The following is a 22,163-nucleotide window of genomic DNA, read 5'->3' as shown; positions in this document are numbered from 1 at the left end:
AAGGACTGTGGAGACTTGGCACTGAGGGACATGGTTAGCGGGCATGGTGGAGATGGGTTGGGATTGAAGTAGATAATCTTATTGGTCTTTTCCAACCTTGATGATTTTATAACTCTATGATTCTATAAGGATATATGAATTTGTTAGGCTAGATGTCTGTCCTTTAGGTACTGAAAGGTAGATGCGGTGCATTCTAAACCACTGGATTATCTACCAGTGCTAGACCATCACTGATGCTGCTGTCCTCCTCTGAGCATTGTGTGTGTAGGATGGACTGTGCTTCTGATACAGATCTCTGAACCTGGGTGACATAGAGACAGACACAGGAATTTATGCTGAAGTCTGAAAGCTGCTCAGTGTTAGCAGCTGGGTAAGCATTAATCCAGTGTAGCATTTCTGAAGCCAGCTTCCTCTGCAAGAATCTTTTCCCCAGAATCTTTGCTAGCTATCTGTTAGTCTGGAATAACCTGCAAGTTGAAGTTCAGCCTCCTGTAGTAATTAAAAAAATACACATAATAAAATACCAGAGGGAGCAAATTCGTGTTGGCAGAGGCAGGCACAATATGCTGACAGTACTTTTGCAACTCAAATTTGCATTATTTCTTGGCTTCCTGTAAGCTACATAAAATATTCTGACTGCACCATGTGTTATAAAGTCTATCCCTGTGCACTAATATAAATATAATAATGGAGCCAAATCCCAGTATTACAGCTGTGAAGCCAGAAAAAAATTCTGACCTTGAAGAAACTGCTGAAATATTGCTTGGCTACAACTGCTAAGGTTGTAGCTGTCTCAGTGGTGGGGAAAACAAGGGGCTGTGCACAGATGTCGATAGGTGGGCCTCCCTTTCCTCCTTTGCGGATTCAGTTCTGAGCTCCTGGTGGTGCTGAGGGAGCTGTGTGGCACTGGGGACCACTCCTGAGGCTGTTAAGTTTGTGGCTATCTGTCCCTAGGAAGGGGTGGGTATCAGTCAGAGAATTAGGTCTGCATGAAATAAATAGCACTTTGGAAGCTATAATATTATCACTGAATTCAATGTCCGTCCTCCACACCCTCCTCCCCATACCCTTAAGAAGCAACCTGGGAGAGAAAGCAGAAATGAGGGAGAAGCTCAGGGCACTAGTATTTAGTCGCAGCCATTTGGAGGCTGCTATTTGTTGTCTAATCCAAGTGCTTTTGGGGAGTCACAGGTAAAGGTTTGTACACAGAGTTAAAGCCATTCCATTAGCTGCAAGAATATATTTTGTGTTGCAGGCACAATAATTCTCGAGGGTAGTTTCTGGGTGTGATGCTTTTCATGCTGACTGGAATTTGTATTGTTCTGAAGTGTTAACATGTGGGTTGATGGTTGGACCAGATGATCTTACTGGTCTTTCCAACCTTAATGATTCTATGGTTCTATGATTCTATGTGCTATAAATCATCACTGCAGATTCTACCTCATTTCATAGAAACCTAGAAACTGTGAGCATGAGGGGGTTCCGTCAGTTTCTCTCGTCCAGCATTACTTTTGACAGCACAAATAATGTGTATTTCAGTGAACGGTGATAGAACAAGAGGAAATGATTTCAAGCTAAAAAAGGGGAGATTTAGACAGGATATAAGGAAGAAGTTTTTGAAGTAAGGGTAGTGAGACACTGGCACAGGTTGCCCAGAGGTGTGGTGGATGCCCTATCCCTAGAGACATTCAAGGTCAGGCTGGATGGGGATCTGAGCGCCGATGGAGCTGTAGGTGTCCCTGTTCAGTGCATGGGGGTTGGACTAGATGGTCTTTAAGGGTCCTTTCCAACTCAAATGATTCTATGATTCTGTGACTTCAGGCTGCTTTTTATCAAATATTTGAAGACCAACTTAGGTTGTTCAGCAGGCATATAGATATGTCTGGCGTCTAATTCTGGGTGGCATAACCCCAACCATAAAAATAACGGTCCTTCTCTTTGTTCTTTGTTTGTTTGTTTGTTTGTTGCCGTTGCTTTGAAAATGACTTTGCAATCTTGCATATTTGGATTGTGGGAAAAAGTGTGGTGAGTAAATAGCTCACTGTGCAACGAGCCAGCTTAGTGCTTGGAAGTGTGTGCAGGAATTCTGTGTGAAGCAGGAGGGTGCTGGTGTTTGGGGGCAGGGCTCTATGAGCCTCCTGGGTGGAAGGAAAAACTTTTTTTTTTGTTTTGCTTTATTCTCTTCCTCTAAATAGATTTTAGGAGGATATGGAGAAACAGTCTTGCTGTGCTGTGGTAATAGTTTTGAATGAGATGATGGGCACATTGAAGTTAAGGCTGTTAAAAACTAACACCAATTTTTTTAAGTAAGCAGCCCCATCCCCTGGGACAATCAGTTTTTATTCACCATCACAACTTTTGTGATAACTGTTCCAAATTTTATTTCAAACACAAAAAGAACATGCCAAAAACACAGCAATCTTTTTATCTGCCATATACTTTAAAGATTAAATTAACTGTAGTGATAGGTGTGGAAAGGGAAATGGCTGGTGGGCAGGATGTGGGGGGAGGCTGAATTTTTAGAAGTCATTTTGAAATTCTGCACTTTTGCCTTTGGCATCACACACTTTTTCATTCTTATTTCTCTTCCATAGTGACTGAAGAATCAAAATAAATAATTGAAAGTTAATATATATATATTTTTTCTGGAGATTCTTTTTAGACAGTTGAGCCCAAAGGAGAAAATACAGTGCATGTCATGTATAGTCAGCAGGAAACAGTGTTGCCAGTAGGAGCAGGCATGTGATCCTTCCCCTGTACTCAGCTGTCTGAAGCTGTGCTGCATGTAATGTGTTCAGTTTGGGCCCCTCACTGCAAGAAAGACACAGAGGCCCTGAAGTGTGTTCATAGAAGGGCAGCGAAGCTGTGAGGGGCCTGGAGCACAGGTCTGATGAGGAGAGGTTGAGAGAGCTGGGATTGTTCAGTCCAGAGAAGAGGAGGATGAGGGGAGACCTTATTGCTCTCTATAAGGATCTGAAGGGAGGTTGTGGAGAGGTGGAGGTCAGCCTCTTCTCACGTGTAACAATGATAGGAGTTGAGGGAATGGCCTTAAGCTGTGCTAGGAGAGGTTTAGGTTGGATATTAGGAGAAGCTTCTTCTCAAAAGGAGTGGTGATGCAGTGTAACGGGCTGCCCAGGGATGTGGTGTGGTCACCATTGCTGGAGGTCTTACTGCGGAGATGCAGCACTAAGGAGCATGGCTGTGATGGGCTGACAGCTGGACTAGATGATCTTGGTGGTCTTTTCTAACCTTGACAATTATATGATTCTGTGGTATATTATTATATGTTTTGAGAATGAGTTACAGTCTCATGAGAAGCATTTCTATCCAACATATAGATTCATGTAGGTATATATACTTGATATACCTTAAGTCACAAGACTTAAGTTCTGGCAGTATTCGATGAACAAAAGGTTAATAGAAGGGATGAATCTAGTTCTGTTCTAGCAGCTTTTGGTGAAGTCACGTGCTTTTTGCTTTTAAACTGCCTTTGCAAATGGGAGGCTAGTGATTTGGGTCTTTTGTATATCCAGATGTATACACACTGATTGGACAGCTGTCAAAGCATTATTATGTGAGCTTTTATAAATCTGGCACTGAAGGTAACCTCTGTTCCCCTACCATGCTGGCACTTGCTGAGGAGCTGCTGCATTACAGTGGTGTGTGGTGCATGCAAAGTGATCCCATTACACAACACAGTGTAAAGGCAGAATGCGGGCTCTTGCCAAGGATGCTCTGAGCTGGAAGTCAGTTTTTGTGAGTTTGTTTTCACAGTATTGTCACCTGCTGAAAACTTCTGTGTGCACCTCTTAATAAGTTTTAAGTCATCCCAATACATTTTGGGATATCCAGAAAGGGCATTGAAAATACCAAGTTTCATTGAAAACAAACACTCCTATGAGAGGGGAGAGTTTCCTCAAAGACTTTTTTTCCTAGCTTTTTTGCCCCTGGCACAGAAATAGGAGAACATAATGTTGGTGAAATGTCAGTGTTAGGAGAGTCTGTTTAGGACCACTGTGCCTCTGTATGAAAATAAGTGATGGAGGAATCTGGAAGCTAGGATAGGGAATCTGTTTGCAGTACAAATGAGCCATGCAGCATTTATACATACTGTGCTTGGGGTAATGGATGGAAAGATGATTTCTCTGCATCAGAGGTGGTTTTCTGTTGTATAACTGCACCATCAGCTGCAGCATTTTCTGCCATATCGACAACATCTTTCTCAATCTGATGCCAGTTTTTCCAAGGTCTTTGTGTTTGTAGTCTTGAAATCAGGAGGGAGGCAATGAGAGTAGCTGGAGTGAAGAGAAAGAGAAAAAAAGGGATTGGTGGCAAGAGCCGTGCTGCAATGATGCTTTGCTGGGAAATATAGTCCCCATGTCTTGAAACTTTTCCTCTCCTCTTCTCCTATAGAAAAACATGTTCCATGGAAGAGGACTGTGCCATAGCATGACTTTTGCTAACTTCAGTCTCCTTTCTGCTGTTCATTTAAAAGTGGGAGAAGCACTGTGAATGTAACCTGGAAGAATGGACAGTCCAGCTCACTCCTTGGTCTTTTTCACTCTGTACTTAGTATCATAAAATAACAGAATCATAGAATGGCCTGGGTTGAAAAAGACTGCAATGATCATCTGTTTCAACCCCCTGCTATGTGCAGGGTCACCAACCAGCAGACCAGGCTGCCCAGAGCCACATCCAGCCTGACCTTGAATGCCTCCAGGGATGGGGCATCCACAACCTCCTAGGGCAACCTGTTCCACTGTGTCACCACCCTCTGGGTGAAAAACTTCCTAATATCTAACATATTCCTTGTCTTAGTTTAAAACCATTCTCCCTTAGTAGTTTGTAGCTCAAGAGTTTTGGTAATACATTCCTCCCCCTCCTTTGGCACACCATGCATTAAGATATACAGTCCATGCAATGTTTGCAGCTACTCAGCAAACTAAAATAAAGAGTAAAGCCAATGAGGTCAGGAACAAATGCTTTACGTTCCGTTATCCCATGTGTATTTTCAGCATGTGGTTTCTTTAAAATGCGAGTGGCTTCACCGTCACAAATGTAGTTCAGCAAACAAGGTCACTGCAATAAACCTTGCATGGGATGATGACTTTTTTTTTTAACTTTTGGAGGGAGGAGAAAAAGAGAAGTGCATAGTGTGGTGAGAAAAAAAAAGAAATATTTGAATAATAACTCTCGTGGCAAAATATTTCCAGTTATTGGAGTGTGATCTTTGTTGGACTAAGTAATCAAAAATAAAGTATATATATTGAGCATGAAAAAGAAGAAAGGAAAGAAAAATTGCTGACTTTTCCTCTCTCTCACTCCTTTCACAGAGATTGAGATACTTCTTTGGCCAGTCAGATGATGAATCACTTGTTAATTAAGTGGTCAGAAAAAGTAGCTGAAAAAGGAATTTGGGATGTGAGAGAGCCTAGCACGGAGGAAGCCAATCCTGTAAGGTTTTGACACTTTAATTAAGAGAGATCTTTATCAGTGTGATGGAAACTCAGGTGCTGGCAGAGTGTGCATGCAGAGAAGATTTTTGTTACCATAATTACTACCGTGTTGGAGGGAGTAGAAGCCAATTCTGCTTCCATTGGGAAGCCTAGATTGCAGATATTTCCATAGAAGCAGGCATAGACTGGGAGGCACAGACTGAGGCTGGCTAGGCACATTGCTTTCATGGTGAAGAGCAGCAGATTTGGGCTGCAAAGGATTGGGATCTTCCCTTGTGGCTCCAGTTGATGTTTCATGTGATCCTATGCCAGCTATTCTGTCATCCAGCACTTCTGGTTTCCATCGTTTCTTTTGCTTCTCTTTTCTGATATTTAAACTATGTAGGACAGCAGTTTCCTCATCCTATACAATTCTTTCCAAAGAGGAGTGTTATGATAAAAAATGGGGTGGTGGTGTTGCATAAGACCTCATGTTACTATGAAAATGATGACTTCATGACTTCAGCTGTGGAAAAGTGGAAAAAAGTTGAGGTCTTGTTGGAAAAAACTGATTTTTGTTTTGGCCAAACTCTTTAAAACAATCTGTCCTTAATGAAATGTCTTTAATGAAAAAAAATCATCCCTTGTGCTGTCCTGTCATAGTTATATAAAAAGTAGTATATTTTTGTAAAGAGGACAATAGATTTTTGTTTGGTTGCTGAACCAAATCATTTGAAAGATCCATAATTTAAGACTCCTTGAACTTTTTTTTTCATGTTTCATTTGATCATGAGGGGTTAATTCTTTTTTGCATCTAATTAAATTTAGTCTGGTTTAAAATTTTACAAAAAGTTTCACAATGGAGGTTTTTTGTTTTTAAGAATATGTTGAAATGCAACATTTCAGCATCTATGGAAACAAGATGCTCTTAGAAAATTTCACAATGAAATGTGCACTGTTCCAAAATCCCTCCTGCCTTTTTAATTTTGTTTTTGTTTGGGTGTTTGCTTTGTGGAAAATTCCCACCAGCCATAGGCTGGATTCAGAAATAAAGTTAGTCTCCCCGTCACAGCCTTTTTCAATGAATTCTCTATTCACACACACACACACACACACAAAGTGTTCATCCTGTTTTAGTTGTATTCTTTTGAAAATGCTTATGTTCCTCACAGAATTCAGATAGAGCAAAAAATCCATGTTGCTTCAGTGGTTGCTGTAGATCATCCATTGCCTTCTGCTGTTGTTCATGATGTTCAGCTGGGGGTTAGTAAAGAAAAATGAATGGTCTAGTTGGTTGAGATGGGAGGTAAAAAGCTGATACAAGAAAATCATATTTTAAGAAAGGAGACAATTTTTTTTAAGAAATTTATGAGTGAGAGCTTCATTATTAAGCACACTTAAAAAAAAAAACAAACAACAAAACAACAAACCAAAACATGAAAAGCCTGGTGGACCCTGTCTATTCACCTGATCCTTTAAGGGAATCTAACTGTGAAGTCTGATCGGAAAGAAAATTGTTTTAAGTAGTAGTTGGGTATGTATGTTCCTCTGGAATAATTGGTGAATGCATTTCAAAAAGGACTCTTTCCAGTAAATAAACTAACATCAACCAGTAACTGGCTTAGTGACTGGTAAGCAGAAGTAGAGCACTGAAGTGGATAGATGGGCTCTGGATAGATGGGCTCAAGAGAGAAATTGTTCTAATATTATTATTTAATGTTCATGCTTTTTAGTCTACAGAAGAGGAGACTTTGACTGATAAAACTTTCCTTATACTTGTGAAATTGTGAAAGGTTTTTTTTTGTTTTTTTTTTTCCTGCATTATTTAGGGAGTTAGGGAGCCTGAGCTCAAGCCAGCAGCAGCGAAGATGAAGGGTTGATGATAAAAGTGGCTTAAGGATTCCTCCTGCTCTCTTGTGGCACCTTGCCCAGCCCCAGATCCAGCTGGTCATTATCTCAGTCACACTGACATAAATCTGTGTCAAGATAAAGGAGATTCCAAAAATGAGGCAGGTTTTAAAAAAATAAAATAATTCTCTGCTGAGTCACGAAAATCTGAGTAGTTGGAAGGGTGATCTGAGCCTGAGAAGTTGGAAAGCCCTGGATCATCATCTTCTTGGTGAAGATGTAACTCTTTTCAGCGACTCCATAGTTGTGGCAGTAAGCCAACACAGTATAATTTGTCTGTTTTCTGGGAATGGGCAAATTTCCTCTACTGAGGGCCTTAATCAGTGGCTTTAATATGAATTTACTGGGCTAGATGCTTGCATCACAAAGGCCTGAGTACTGAGGTATGAAGAGAAGACTTACAGGAGATGTGACCCAACTTTGTACGTTTGAATTTCAGTTGTAACTGTGGAGAAGTTGATATCCTCTGTGGTGCCAACTAATACTTCCCATGGAGGGCCTTCAGAGGTGAAATTGGGAATACATGTCAAAAGATACTGAAATGTCTTCCTAGGCAGTAAATTGATTCTTGAGGACATGAGTGGGGTACTGTGACAGTCTGCCAGGAGCAAAATTACAGGGCTACTCTTGCTTTTTTGCATATTTGCCTATTTTTTTCTTGGTAGGGCTCATTTGACAGTGTGAGCACTATACAGATCTGATTTATCTTCCCTGAACAACACTTTAAATGAAGTGCTAATATTTCCATTTCATGTCTGAAATTTCATTTCATGTCATTTTAAAAGTTAAAGCATGAAGCAGAAATATTTAATCTTCTCTGTGATCAGTTTGATTTGTTGGAAACACCTTTGCATGTAGCAGTGAAAACGTTTTTCTTGTGTGTTAAGTATAAATGTTATGGTATAGTTATTAATATTTTGATGATATAAGTAGAAGTGAACTGAACTATTGAAAAGAAATCCTGATCCTTACCTACATAAAAACATGTCATCTGAAGGAAGCAGCATGTTTTAGTGGCTGTAAATTAATGGTCTTTCCTAAAAACTTTCTTCCAAAGGAAATTTCAAAATCTCAGCCTTTCATTGTGATTGGGAGTGGTTTTTGGTTTTGTTTCAATTTCCGTGGCAACCGGAAATTTTGTTTGCTTACAGGCTTTGCTCACATAAATCTGATTTCTCTGGTCTCTTGAATACATCAGCTTGCATTTTTATCTCTGCTAGTACTTCAAACCTCTATCCTTAACCCTTTAACTCTGTTCAGTTCGTTGAAACTCTTATCTCCTTAAGCAAAACAGGTTTTCCATATTTTATTAATGCTTTCAGATATCATTTTTTTCAGTCTATCAATATCAGAAATATAACCACATTTGGATAGAAATTGTATTCTTTCCTTATAGGAGAATTGCTATATTTCAAATGAGTTCTAGGAAATAAATTTACTCCAGATCTGGCTTCAAGGTTGTGGAATAAAATCTTTGTACTGTATCACTGTAAATTCAGGACCTAGTTTTCTTTACTGTGTTTTGTTTCCATTAATGTATGTTATTGTGTTTGATGATGTACTGATTAGCCATTCCACACGTGTTCCTGAAGAATGCCTTGTGCATAATACGATTGCTTCACAATCATTGAACTTCGTACCGAAAGTTTCCTGCAGTTTTGAACAAAATATTTCAATTGGTTTCTGAAAAGATGTCAGAATTCTGTGTTTCTGAAACTTTGTTGTTCATGGAACAAATGATGAAATCCCATTGTATTTGTAGTGCCAATCTGAGCCTAGCCAGATTCCTTGCTTGGTTCCTCTCTGGCTTGGATGCATGCATTCCCTTCACTAGAGGAGAGAATATTTTCCCCAAAGCACCCCCAATTGTTTGGCCCTTTGTCATATATCAAAATAAGGCAGCACTCACAGCAACTGGACATGCAGATGTGCAGTCCTTCTTCTTAGCTAAGGAGAGCGGAGCCAGCACTCCTGATATGTGAGTTATTGGCAGCACGATAAAGCTCTGAATAAATTAGTGTAGGAGGTCAAACCTTTGAGCTCTGCTTTACCACCACAGTTGTTTGAGAACTTTACAGAGGAATAGAAAAAGATTATGTTCTGGGGATTGCAGCTTCTGCAAATGGCATCTTCAGAGGGTTGCTGATAGACTCCACAGGTGGTTCCAGCTGCTTCCTAACTTTATAGGGAATGGTCTGATGATAGGAGTTAACTTCATGTCCTTAAACATTAATAAGCTGTAGCATCCAGCATATTCAGGCAGTTATCTGCAGTCTTTTTCATTTATAGGTTTATTCTATATTTATTCATGTCTTTGGTGCAGTTGCTTCCCATTATGAACATAGATACATTATACATAGGCTTTGTTGATGCTGATATAATTGAGTTTTAAATTGATGTTGAGCTCTGAGTTTAATTATGACTTTGCAAACCTTTTTGCAAGTTCCAGTAAAACTGATCTGCATTTATTTTTGCTGTCAATGAAATATATCTAGCTTGTATTCATTGTTAGCATCGATATTTATGTACCTACATCTGACTCGTTTTTTTTAGCTGTTGGATCTCATTGCTTTACTTGCATGAATTATCTGAGAAAAAACTGTATAGGCTCTGCACTGTGGGAGGATTCTGTCTTCATATACTTGTGCGTGCCAAGCAAACCTGTGATGCTGCTCTGCTGGTCTGACAGTTGTTTTTATTTTAGATAAATATTTTTGAGACTGTATCTATTTACGATTTTAACCTCTTGTGAATGGTCACTGCAGGTCATCTCTTGTCTGGTACCAAAGTAATAGTTAATCATACAGGAAAGAGAGAATGAGGGAAACTTGATGATTTCTTCCTGTGGGAAAGCAAGCAATAATTTTTGTTCATTTTGAGCTCATAAATTAGTTCACTAGAAGCTACATTTCAGCCTATATCTTTGTAAATAGTCTTGTAAATATTTGAAATTACATTTCTGAATTCGAAGACTGTAAAACAAGATTTCAGCACTTATTCCCAACTTAGCTCAAAAAAATGTTCTCTTTAATGAACATAAGAAAATCACTTTCAATATAAAATATCAGCAGTGTTCCATATTTAAAGTTTATCCTTAATGAATACTGTGGGCCTTGGAATAATTGAGAATAACTTCTATCACAACATCTTTATTTCTTCTGGACCCTCCCATAAAAGCACTGTTAGGAACAGGGCAAATCCAAGGAGAGCATGCAGTGTAGCCACAGCCATCTCTGCTCTGTGAGTTTTAGCAATCCCTGAAGAACACCTTCCTCTACGCCTCCTGTTTCTTTTTCACATGAATAGGTGGGAGATGTTTATATAACCTCAATTTTGGATAGGTCCCATGTTCAAGGTTATTATTTCTGCAACTTATCTGTGCAGAGAAGTACATTAAAGGTAGCCTATGGGGCAGCCTGGCCTTTCCAGGGATGGGAGCAATAGCTTACCTTCATTCTGTCTGGAAAACAGATCTACTCAGTCTCTTGTCTCTCTTTTTTACAGAAATTTTTCTCCAAAGTCCTCCCTCACCATTTATTTTTCCTAAGACAACATGGGATAGCAGGACTCTGTTCAGTGCTAGCAAAAAGCTATTGACTTTTACTCTGTTACTGTGTGACTGTTGGTTTTGACAAAGTCTGAGATTTGTTTTATGTACTCAACTAATAATTTGCATACATCTGTAGCACCAGTAAACTACCTGGATTTTGGAAATGCTTCTTGTCCCAGTTTCAAATTGAACTGGCTCATTTTATTGGACATGAATGCACGTGGACACTTGGATCATAATTCCACTGCTGTGCATCACAACCCAACAAGAGATCTGTCACCCCCTGCCTACCAATCCTCTCCCAACCCCAAATCAAATGCTTATACTTCTCTAATGTAGCTGTCTGTCATCAGTTTTCCAGAGGCTATGTACAGTGTGGAAGAACCATGCAAGGATGATTGTTTGCATACATGAGCTTTCTTTGGGAGTACTGAAAATCAATTGCATTACTGATATCAATGAACCTCTCTTTATGCCCATTATTTGAGGGACGTGGTTAATGGGCACGGTGGTGAGGATTGACGGTTGAACTAAAAGATCCTAGTGGTATTTTCCAACCTTAATGATTCTTTGATTCTATTCTGTGATTCTTTGTGAGGTCCTTTTGGCAGGGTAGATATTACTAGAAGGAAATTTTTAGACAAGAGTTGGATCAAGCAGCCGTTTTCATTAGATAACTGTCATACTTGCAAGCTTAGCAGATGTTCCTAGAAATGGTCAAACTAAGCTGTGGAGTAAACACAGATTAGAAAGTACCCATGTTGGACACCTCTCTGACATGAAGGTAACACAAATAACTGGAGTGTTTGCTTTTCTTCTGAATCATGCAAGCTTTCTCCTTCTGATCTGTTTAAGTATGGAAGATGTCATAAATTGGATTATTAATAGTCTGATCCAGAGGGTCAGTGCTCATCAGTAGGCAAAAAATAGACAAAAAGTAATTTGAAGTATTTGCAGATGAGTTAATATATCTCGAACTTGTAATGAAGATTTGGGTATTGAACCTAGACACTTTAATGTTTTCCTTTGGATTACTGAATAGTAGTACTAAGTAGGACTGTCAGAGGTGATAGCTAAAAATACTGAACACTTACTACAAAAGTGGTGTTTTACAAATGATTTCTTGCTGTGCGTGGCCATCAAAAGGATTTTCCTCAGCAGTCCATGTGTTAGTACTCATAACTATAATTATTCAATAACATTTGTTTCTTGGTGCTGAATGAAGCAAGACATCATAAAGTAAAAATTAAAAACTTCTAACTGTAGTATCAGCTATTTGGAATACAACTTGTGCTTCACTATGCTGGGAAGTATAGTTGGCTGGCTTCAAAACTGAATAGATTCTCCCAGAAGATGGCAGTGCACCCACCTATGAGTAGTGTTCTGCCAGCTTTGCAGGCTGTAACATTTCTAGCTATTTTTTCAATATTTTGTGCAGTAACAAAACCAAGTATTGAAAGTTGGGTGTGGACACAAATGGCAGTTTTGATCCTGAAATTGGAAGTGGACAAGGTTGTTCCACTAAGCCCCTGTGTGCTGCATGGATAAGTAGTGGGCTGGACACTATGGAGCAGGCTGGCAAGTTGCTTAGCATTCTGCTACACCCAGCAGCGTGCTGAAGATCCCCTTTCCCCTGGAATGCTTCAAATAATCCCTCTCCAAAACCCACATTCATAACTTTAAACTGTATGTCAGATCTTAAAATGTCATTGCTCGCAGAAGTGGTACAACAGTAATAGTAAGAAATGCAGGAAATAACAGCATTTAAAACTTCGTCTGTGTTACTTTTCTGCTTCCCTGATTCTCAATGAAAAATTTATTTATTCAGATGGGGATCAATAGCATATGTTCAGAAATACCAAGACCAACTACTTCTGTATCAGCTCTAGTCTAAGAGCAATCAGTAAGTGCTGTAAGTGTAGGGATATTTGCAGTTTGAGTAGCATGGCAGTAGCTGAAGTGTAGATTTTCAAAGCAGAACTATTTAATCTTTCGGAAATGTATCTACTCCTTATCATTTTATTCATTTCAGAATTTCAGTAGGGAATGCTAATAACTTTTTAAAAATAATCCACATTAATCTGTAGCTATAATTTGCAGAAAACAAACAAACAAACAAACAAACCAAAAAATAACCAACAAAACATCCCCAAACATTAGCTCTTCTTTTGTGAACTGTTTATGCAAGTCTTTACATGTATGCACAAGCTCTTTTTGTGGTGTACCTGAATGAGATGTTTGTGAAGAGCAGAGGGAGAACTGAGGGGGCTTTATAAAAGCAGCAATGCTTACAGGTAAATTTTGGATCTCAACTTTGCCACTCATGAACTGTCACATACAGCTAGAGAATACTGAAGTATTTATTCTTGGCAGCTTATTCTGAAAAAAGTTCTGATGTGTCTTGTTTGCAACCATTTATTTAGTTTTCCAAGCAGCAGAAATGCGTTGACAGTGTAGGAAAAAAAAAAAAAAAAAAAAAAGTAAAATAAAAATTTCAGCTGTTTCTGTAATGTAAAGAAGAGATGAAAACCAATTGTGTGTTCTTGTCCTGCAGTCAAATATAATTGCATACTCTTGTATTATTATTTAGAAACTGTGGGTGCTGATTTTACTAAGCTAACATGAGCTGCACCATTTCCTTTGCCAAAATTAAGCACAAAATTTTTGTTGTTGTTTTCGCTTTCTTCCTGCAGTAATTCATGTGAGCTGTGAGACACATTAAGTTTTGAATGTCTAGATGTCAGCTCCCTGTTTAAAAGTGTGTTTGTTTTCCTCATTAAATGACCATCCTTAGCCTCCTGCAGGACTCATCTGTGATTGGATCCCTCCTGATTGAGCATAAACTCAATCGGACAAAATCAGCCTTAGCACCTAACGAGGCACAGCAGCATCTTCCTATTGAAGTAGCCAACAGACCTGTCTATCACATCCTTAATGGACAAAATCACAGTCCTTAAATTCAATAAAGGAGACGGTGAAAGATTTGATCCTGTCACTCATTCACCAGTAGAGACTGTTTTTCCAGTTCGCACCACCAGTTTCACCGTTGCCAGTTTCACCACCCCTGTATCTATTGGCAGCCATCCCTCCCTTTTGTCAGAAGAGGGCTTACATTAAATCTAACACTGTCCCCTTTTTAATACCTCACCTTTTTAACACGATTCCTCTGATGCCTGCACAACTCGCATTACTTGTGTGACTGACTAAGCTTTGGGGTTCTATGCAACTGCTCCCTACTGTGTGTTGGCATTTGCTGCTGCCACTGTGTAACCTGGATATTCTGTGATGTGTAGATGATACTGCTTGCTATTTCCTTGCTCCTTCTGTGTAAAATCTCAATAAAAGTGAGAATTATCACTAGTCAAACTGTGCAAATATCTCGGCTGACTATTCCTCAATAAGACAAGCTACCTCAGCACCAATAAAATGTTGACATTACTTTTTTTTTTTCTGCACAGTAGTATTTCTTAGTTAATTCTCCATCTGTAAGGTAAAAGTGGCCGTATGATTTGGTCCAGCACAATGCAATTCTGGACCAAATTCTGTGACCCTAAAGCTAGAAGATATTTATATTATAGGAAAAAAAACCTGATAAAAATGAAGGACAGATCAGGATATGTGGTTTATTGTAGGGTCAGTGGCTGTCAGTATTTTTATTTTCCTTTCCAATGTGCATGTGAATTATAAATAAAGCTGCTGTGTTTTCTATAATTAAGGCATTAAATTTAACCTCTGTCAAAGGGTATTGTGATTAAAATTGTGTGATTCAAGTTCTTAAGGTACTGAATTTGACCTACTTCTTTCTTCTACTGGAGTTTCATATATCTTTTGGGAGCTGAAAGGAACTTCATACACAGCCACTGTTGAAGAAGTTCAGCAGAGCAGCAAGGCAGAGTTAGAGGCTGAGCAACAGCCACAATTTCGTCTGTTTTGTACTTAATATGGATCATTGTCTTTGCTAAAAGCTTGAAGAATTCATTTCACGGGATACACTTAAAATACATGAAATACATTGGCTTCATTCTGAAAGCTCAGTCACATCTTTGTTGTTAAGATAGAAAAATGGTGAAAGCTGGTTGCAGACTTCATGTGATAATTAACTGCAATTAATAGCTTAAAGCTTACAGAGCTCCCCTAGGAAACAGGAGAGCCAAGTCTGAATTACCCTTCAGCCAAAGTGGGTTCAAACACGCCTCTCCCAGGCCAGCACACACCTGAAACTCATCCCTTTGATGTAACCATGTCCATGGACAGAAATTAGCAAGGAATAGTTCGCTGAGATGGATCATGTAGGGGTCCTACAGACACAGCTAGCATTTGACTAGTTTGCGTTGACTTGTCCACAGTCTTCCTACAATCCCTGATAGTGCTGTAGTCTCACAGTCTGCTGCTTTTCAGTATCTAAAGGGGGGCTGTAGGAAGGGGACAGACTTGTTAGCAGGATCTGTTGTGATAGAACAAGGGAAAATGATTTCAAACTAAATGAGGGGAGATTTAGACTGGATATGAGGAAAAAGCTTCTTATGATAAGAGTAGTGAAGCTTTGGCACAGAGAAGTGGGGATGCTCCATCCCTGCAGACACTCAAGGTAAGTCTGGACAGGGCTCTGAGAACCTGAGGGAGCTGTAGGTTCATCACAGGGCAGTTGGACTAAATGGATTCAAGGGTCCCTTTCAACTCAAATGATTCTATGATTTCTATCCCAATGCTGAACACCCTTAAGCATCTCATTACTTGGAATGTCTTGCAAATCAATCTTTTTATTACTGGTGAAATTCTAATATCAGTCTGGGTAGCCTGAAGGTCATGGGAAGGAAATCAGAACAGAACTGGACTGCCCTTTTTCCCTTTTTAGCCACATACTAAAAAAAAAAAAAAAAAAAAAAAAAATTCAAAAACAAGACTCCTAGGTGCTCCTGAAGGATGTTGTGGGGCTGCACGTATTTCATTTGGAATCTGAAAACAGTTCATTGAAAACAGCTAGTCCATGAACGTGGGTATAGATTTTGCTGATGTCTGAAGCAGAATTACGAAGGCAGACCAGTCATACCACGTTTCTTGACTATAGTCTCAGACTGCAAGTACAACACTATCATTAACAATCAGAGCTTATATTGTCTAGTGTTTACAAAGGACCTGGTTATGTTTGGGAATTGTCACAACTCTTCTCTCATTACCCATTTCATAAGCTCCTCCACCTCTCTTTTTAATTTAAGGTGCAGACATACATCTATTGTGTCATTTAGCCTTGGAATATAGGCAGTTTCATTAGTAGTACCTACCCAATAGACAGCACACTTCTAGTAGAGACCTGAATTTGTTCCTTTTCCTGACAAGTCCTTGTCCCAGGCAGGCAGGATAAGCTATTTCCACAAGGTGCTGACATTTCTTGAATGCAGTGTATGCATCACAAAGGTAAGATGTCAATAATTGTTATAGTGAATGAAGTTTAAAGAATACTCAGTTAGGTCTGTTGGAGGCTTTCAATATACTTCAATTTCTCTCATACACAGAAGGAATGCAAATGTTTCCAACAGAAGTAATCACACTGCAGTATTTTTAGATCTATGTAGCTCAGTCCTTTGGCTGTTTTAGGTTCTTAAGATCACTTTGAGTTTGAGCCTAAATCTTTAGGTTATAAATAATTCTCAGGTCAAGACGATTTATTTTTTTTCCTAGTGAATCACCTTCAGATTTGAATTAAGTACAGTTACACAGCAGGAGAAGGGAACATTGCATTGTTGGTAGAACATTTTTTGTCTGAATTTCTGTGTCAGGACATGCATTAAATTACTGCAAATGGTTTGATAAACAGAGTTTTCAGAAAATCCTTATCTCAGTACGAAATGTAAAACTCAGAATGTCATATCCATGACAGCCTTCTTTCACAATACCCATTTTTTCATATGTTGTGGCTATAACGATAGAAACTGGACCCAAACACTTTACATTGTATTGACATTTTTCATAGGCTAATAATATGATATTGATAATATTGAAAGGAGTCATTTGGGAAAAGAGGAGTTAAGAGAGAGACAGAATTTTTTTCATAATCTGAGAGGAGTTCTGCCGCAGAGCCAGTAGCAAATGTGTGTGGGTTGGGTTCCAAAAGAGTTTACAGATCTTTTTTTTTTTTTTTCAAATCCTTTTTTTAATATATAAGGCCATTGATACAGTGTTTGTGAAATAGACATTTTGGCCATGAGGCAAATATTTTATTTTATTAAGGGATTTGTTTAATATCACTATCTTAAGAAACATTTTATCTCTTCTTCCCAGAATTCGGAGTTCTAGAGTTCAGAGTTCTTCCCAGAGCTGGCTGATGTGGTTGCCAAGTCACTCTCCATCATATATGAAAAGCTGTGGCTGTCAGGCAAAGTCTCCAGGGAGTAGAAAAAGGGAAATATCACTTTCATTTCCAGGAAAAGGAGAAAGGAGGAGCCAAGGAACTATAGGCCGGTGAGCCTCACCTATTTGCCTGGGAATGTCATGGAACAGATCCTCCTGGAAGAGTCTTGGGTCATATCAACCATTGGCTACTAGCCATGTTCAAAGGGTTTTGTAGGTATCCAAAAACATTTTTTCTATCCCATTCTTGGAAGGCAGGAAAATGAGACAGAAAAGTGTCTCATTTTCCTGTGCCACAGAAACTCTTGCTGTCAGGATGGAATCCTTAGCCCTGGGAGAATCATTTGTTAACTCATAAAATAATTCTCAACTGTGACCTCAGATAGCAGCTGGAACATAAGAACCTGCTATTTAATAAGGTGAATCATATAAGATTTTTTGGCTTTTCCCTAAAAAGTTGCGTGGGAGGAGCTAACACCAGAAGATAAACACATGACTAAGCAGTATTTTCAGGTGCATCAAGAACTGAGAGGCTGTTTTTCCAGTCTCCTTTCCCTGTTTTCCTGCATCGCTCAAGGCAGGAGGTAAAAAAGCTTAGGTGGGGGGGGGGGGGGGGGGGAAGGTGCTTTTAGTTTGTTTTTAGTTTTTACTGCTCTCATCTATTCACAAAAGCAATAAACTGTATTAACCTCTCCACACTGGCTCCATTTTGCTCATGACATTAATTGGTGAGTGATCTCTCTGTCTTTATCTCAACTTATCAGCTTTTTCTTCATTAATTTTTCTCCTACTTTCCTTCTGAAGAGGAGAGTGAGAGAGCAGCGTGGTGGAGCTGAGCTGCCCAGCTGTATTAAAATCCTGTACCTTTATAGGCTCATGTGGGAGCAGTGCTTGAAGAGCTACAGCCTATGGGAAGCCCACATGGGATCAGTTCAGAAAAGACAGCATCTGATGGAGGAAGGACCCCATGGTGGAACAGGGACAAAGTGATGATGAAGGAGCAGAAGAGACAAAGCATTAGGGACTGGCTGCAGCCCCTTTTCCCTGTTCCCCTGCACTACTTTTAGTTCTCACTGCTCTTGTTATTGGTAGGCAATAAATTACAATTTTCTCACTTGTTCTCACTATGTTTGGCCTGTGACAGAGATTAGCTAATGATACCCTTGTATTTATCTCAACCCATGAGAATTTATTTCATGACATTTTTCCTCTTGCTTACTTCAGGAGGGAAGTGAGGGAGCAGCTGTGCGGTTCTTAACTGGCCACCAGTGTGAAACCACCACAGCATCATCCTGCACTGGTTGTATGCTAGACGCTCCTTTCACCAGAATTTTGAAAACCTTGCATTAGTTTTGAGGAAAATGGTATCTGATACATATAACCATGTCAGCAAACTTAGTGAGTGCACCATATTTGGCTAGCAACATGAAGACTGTGAGCAAATCTGTATTGGGATACAGCCATAGCCTTCTTGGGATAATGCCTTTTCAGTTGCACAAGATATAGTTCCCTTTGTAACACATCTTGCCTCTGATAGCACCACCCTTCTGTTGGCCTTTGGTGTTGATTGCATACTCAGATTACACAGCAACTGAAAGTGTCTGAAATTGATTTCAATTAAGATGCTACAAAACAAGGTGGAGAAGTCTTAAATTGTTAGAAACAGCATTTAATGAAACTTTGTTTTTTAGTAGTTTGCTCAAGGATTCAGAGTATTTTATCCTACATCTGTTTTCTTAATGGTCATTGTTTTAAGAACAACTCAAGCACCTAGAAAGTGTTCATCCCTGCTATCCATTCTGCCAGGCTAAGAGGTAAGTGCTGGAACCAGTAGGTATTTTGTAGCATAACTAAAGTGAGGCACTTCTAACTTCCTTCAAAACCTCACAGGACAATAGCATTTTCCTGTCTGTATCTTACTAGAGTTCCAAGAGATGGAATTAATTGCAATAAAAGATGCTGAGTTCCGCTGATTAAGAGTTCAGTATAGATGAGAGATAATTAATTAGCTTTTATAAAGTGCTTTGAAATCCTAGTGTGATTCAGTGGTGATATTTAGAAGAATGTGTTTGCTTCTTTCTCTAAGTAGTGTTTCCTTCAGTGTATTTTGTCGTTTCTGCAAATTTTTACGCACACGCTTACTGTTAAGCACATAAGATGTTTCTTTCAATTTAATTGGACTGTGTGCATTTGTGGGAAATAGAATTCCCTTTAGATACTCAGTAATTATCACTGCTTTTTGTATAGTTATGTAATACCATGTATTTATTAAATCAAATTAATAAAATTAACCATTTATTATTAGAAAGAAGCTAAATTTTAAGAATGTTTGCAATTATCTTGAATATCATATCCCACTTTCCTCATAGACGTATCAATTCTCCACTGAAAGCTTTAGCACAAAAAACCCAGGCTATTCCAAGACATGAGCATTATTTGTATTTGTTTATATTACAAAAGATCCTGAAGGTCTGACTCACAGACAAAAAGCTCTTTAAACTAAGCAACTATAATGCCAGAACAAATTGCATTCCCTGCTCGAGTGCTTCATAGGCAAGTTAAAAAATGAACCAAAACTGTTCATTCTTGGATAGAAGGGTGAAAGCAAGTACGGGTAACCTGGGAGGAATGAAGAGACATTGCCTTGATATAATTAATACCAGACAGGGACACCAAAGGCGAAAAGAAAAGCTTCTATAGGAATATCAGTAATATAAGGAAAACTATGGAAAATGAGTCCTCTCTGGTAGGAAATGAGAGATCAGGTTACCCTAGATATAGAGAAGGCTGAGATACTCAATGACCTTTTGCCTCAGTCTTCACCGACAAGTGCTTTAGTCACACTTCCCAAATAACAGAAGGCTAAAGCAGGGGCTAGGATGATGAAGAACCACTCACTGTGGGGTAAGATCAGTTTTGAAACCATCTAAGGGACCTCAAGGTGCACAAATCAATGCGAAGTAATAAGGGGTGTCCAAAGCTCCTGATGGAACTGGTGAAAGAATTTGTTAAGCCACTACCCATCATATTTGAAAGTCATGGCCGTCTGGTAAAGTTCCCCCATAATGGAAAAGGGAAAATATTCTCTCAATTTCTAAAAAGGGAAAAAGGAACTACAGGGTGGTCAATCTAATCTCTATGCCCAGAAATATCGTGAGCAGATCCTCCTAGAAACTAACAAGTTTCTAAGCAATTGCTAAGACATATGTGATGTGTGATGGGCAATATGGCATCACTAAGGGCAAAATGTGTGTGAGACAAATTTGATGGCCTTCTATGTTGGGATTACACCACTAGTGGATAAGGTAGAGGCAACTGTCATCATCTCCCTGGACTTGTGTGAAGCATTTGATATCGTCTCTCATGACATCCTTGTCTCTAAACTGAGGAGAGATTTGAGGCATGGACCTCTTGACGGATAAGGATTTGGCTGGATAGCACAACTCAGCCAATGTCTTGATGTCTAAGTAGAAGCCAATCACAGAATAACCAAGGTTGGAAAAGACCTTCAAGATCATCCAGTCCAACCATCCACCTATTCCCAATAGTACTCACTAAACCACGTCCCTCAACACAAAATCCAAACGTTCTTGAACACCAGGGTCAGTGACTTCACTACCTCCCTGGGCAGCCCATTGCAGTGCCTGACCACTCTTTCAGACAAGCAGTATTTCCTAACGTCCAGCCTAAATCTCCCCTGGCACAGCTTGAAGCCGTTCCCTCTAGTCCTATCACCAATTACATGAGAGAAGAGGCTAACCCCCAGCTCACTACAACCTTCCTTCAGGTAGCTGAGAGCAATAAGGTGTCCCCTGACCCTCCTCTTCTCCAGACTGAACAATCCCAGCTCCTTCAGCCACTCCTCATACGGCCTGTGCTCCAGACCCCTCACCAGATTTGTCCTTCTTTGAACCCACTCCAGGGTCTCAATGTCTTTCTTGCAGTGAGGGACCCAAAACTGGACACAGCACTCAAGGTGCAGCCTCACCAGAGCTGAGCAGAGGGGGACAATCACTTCGCTGTTCCTGCTGGCAACACTGCTTCTGATGCAAGCCAGGATGCCATTGGCCTTCTTGGCCACCCGGGCACACTGCTGGCTCACTTCAGCTGAGCATCAGTCAATACCCCCAGGTCCAGTTCCTCTATGCAATCTTCCAGTCACTCCACCCCAAGCCTATAGCGCTGCCTGGGGTTGTTGCAGCCAAAGTGCAGGACCCGGCACTTGGCCTTGTGAAGCTCATCCCATTGGTTTCAGCCCAGCTCTCCAGCCTGTCCAGGTCCCTCTGTAGGGCCTCACTACCCCCAGGCAGATCAACACTTCCAGCCAACTTGGTGTCATCCACAAACTTGCTGAGGGTGCACTCAATGCCCTCATCCAAGTCATCAATAAAGATATTGAAGAGGACAGGCTCCAGCACAGACCCCTGGGGAACACCACTCATGACAGGTTGCATTTAGCTCTATTCACCACCACTCTCTGGGCCCAGCCTCCAGCCAGTTCCTTATCCAGCCAAGAATGTATCTGTCCAAGCCACGGGCTGCCAGTTTCTGCAGGAGAATGCTGTGGGAGACAGTGTCAAAGGCCTTGCTAAAGTCTAGTTAGACTACATCAACAGCCTTTCCCTCGTCAACCAGATGGGTCACTAGATCATAGAACGATCAGTGATGATCTGTCATGGTGTGCTTGGTTGCAGTCATGGTCAATGTTTAGGCACTGGTATTGGGACTGACTCTAACATCTTTGTCAGTGATGTGAACAGTGGGATTGAATGCACTCTCAGCAAGTTTGGCAATAACACCAAAATGATTGGTGTGAGCCATATGGTAGAAGGAAGGGATGCCAGCCAGAGGGACCCTGATAGACTTATGAGGCGAGATCATGAAAACGAGGGCCAAGTGCAAGGTCCTGAACCTGGGCTAAG

General features: G+C 40.0%; 1 protein-coding gene across 7 annotated transcripts in view; it reads left to right on the top strand.

Moving 5' to 3' along the window:
• Positions 1–22,163, top strand: part of KCNS3 (potassium voltage-gated channel modifier subfamily S member 3) — a 65,375-nt gene that overhangs the window by 24,466 nt on the left and 18,746 nt on the right. Inside the window, exons 1-3 of one of the 7 annotated variants that reach the window (XR_008208056.1) lie at positions 17,061–17,454; positions 18,114–18,329; positions 18,998–19,050. The exons of 1 other annotated variant lie outside the window; for it this stretch is intronic. The gene's annotated coding sequence lies outside the window, so the exon portion shown is untranslated. Of the gene's footprint in view, positions 1–17,060; positions 17,455–18,113; positions 19,051–22,163 lie in introns of those variants that run through there. 5 more of the 7 variants (XR_008208058.1, XR_008208055.1, XR_008208052.1 and 2 more) reach the window with 5 other exon arrangements.

This window comes from Tympanuchus pallidicinctus, unplaced genomic scaffold (genome assembly GCF_026119805.1).
Source record: "Tympanuchus pallidicinctus isolate F22 unplaced genomic scaffold, pur_lepc_1.0 scaffold1, whole genome shotgun sequence".
Lineage (NCBI taxonomy): Eukaryota > Metazoa > Chordata > Aves > Galliformes > Phasianidae > Tympanuchus > Tympanuchus pallidicinctus.
This window is presented reverse-complemented; position numbering and strand designations above follow the sequence as displayed.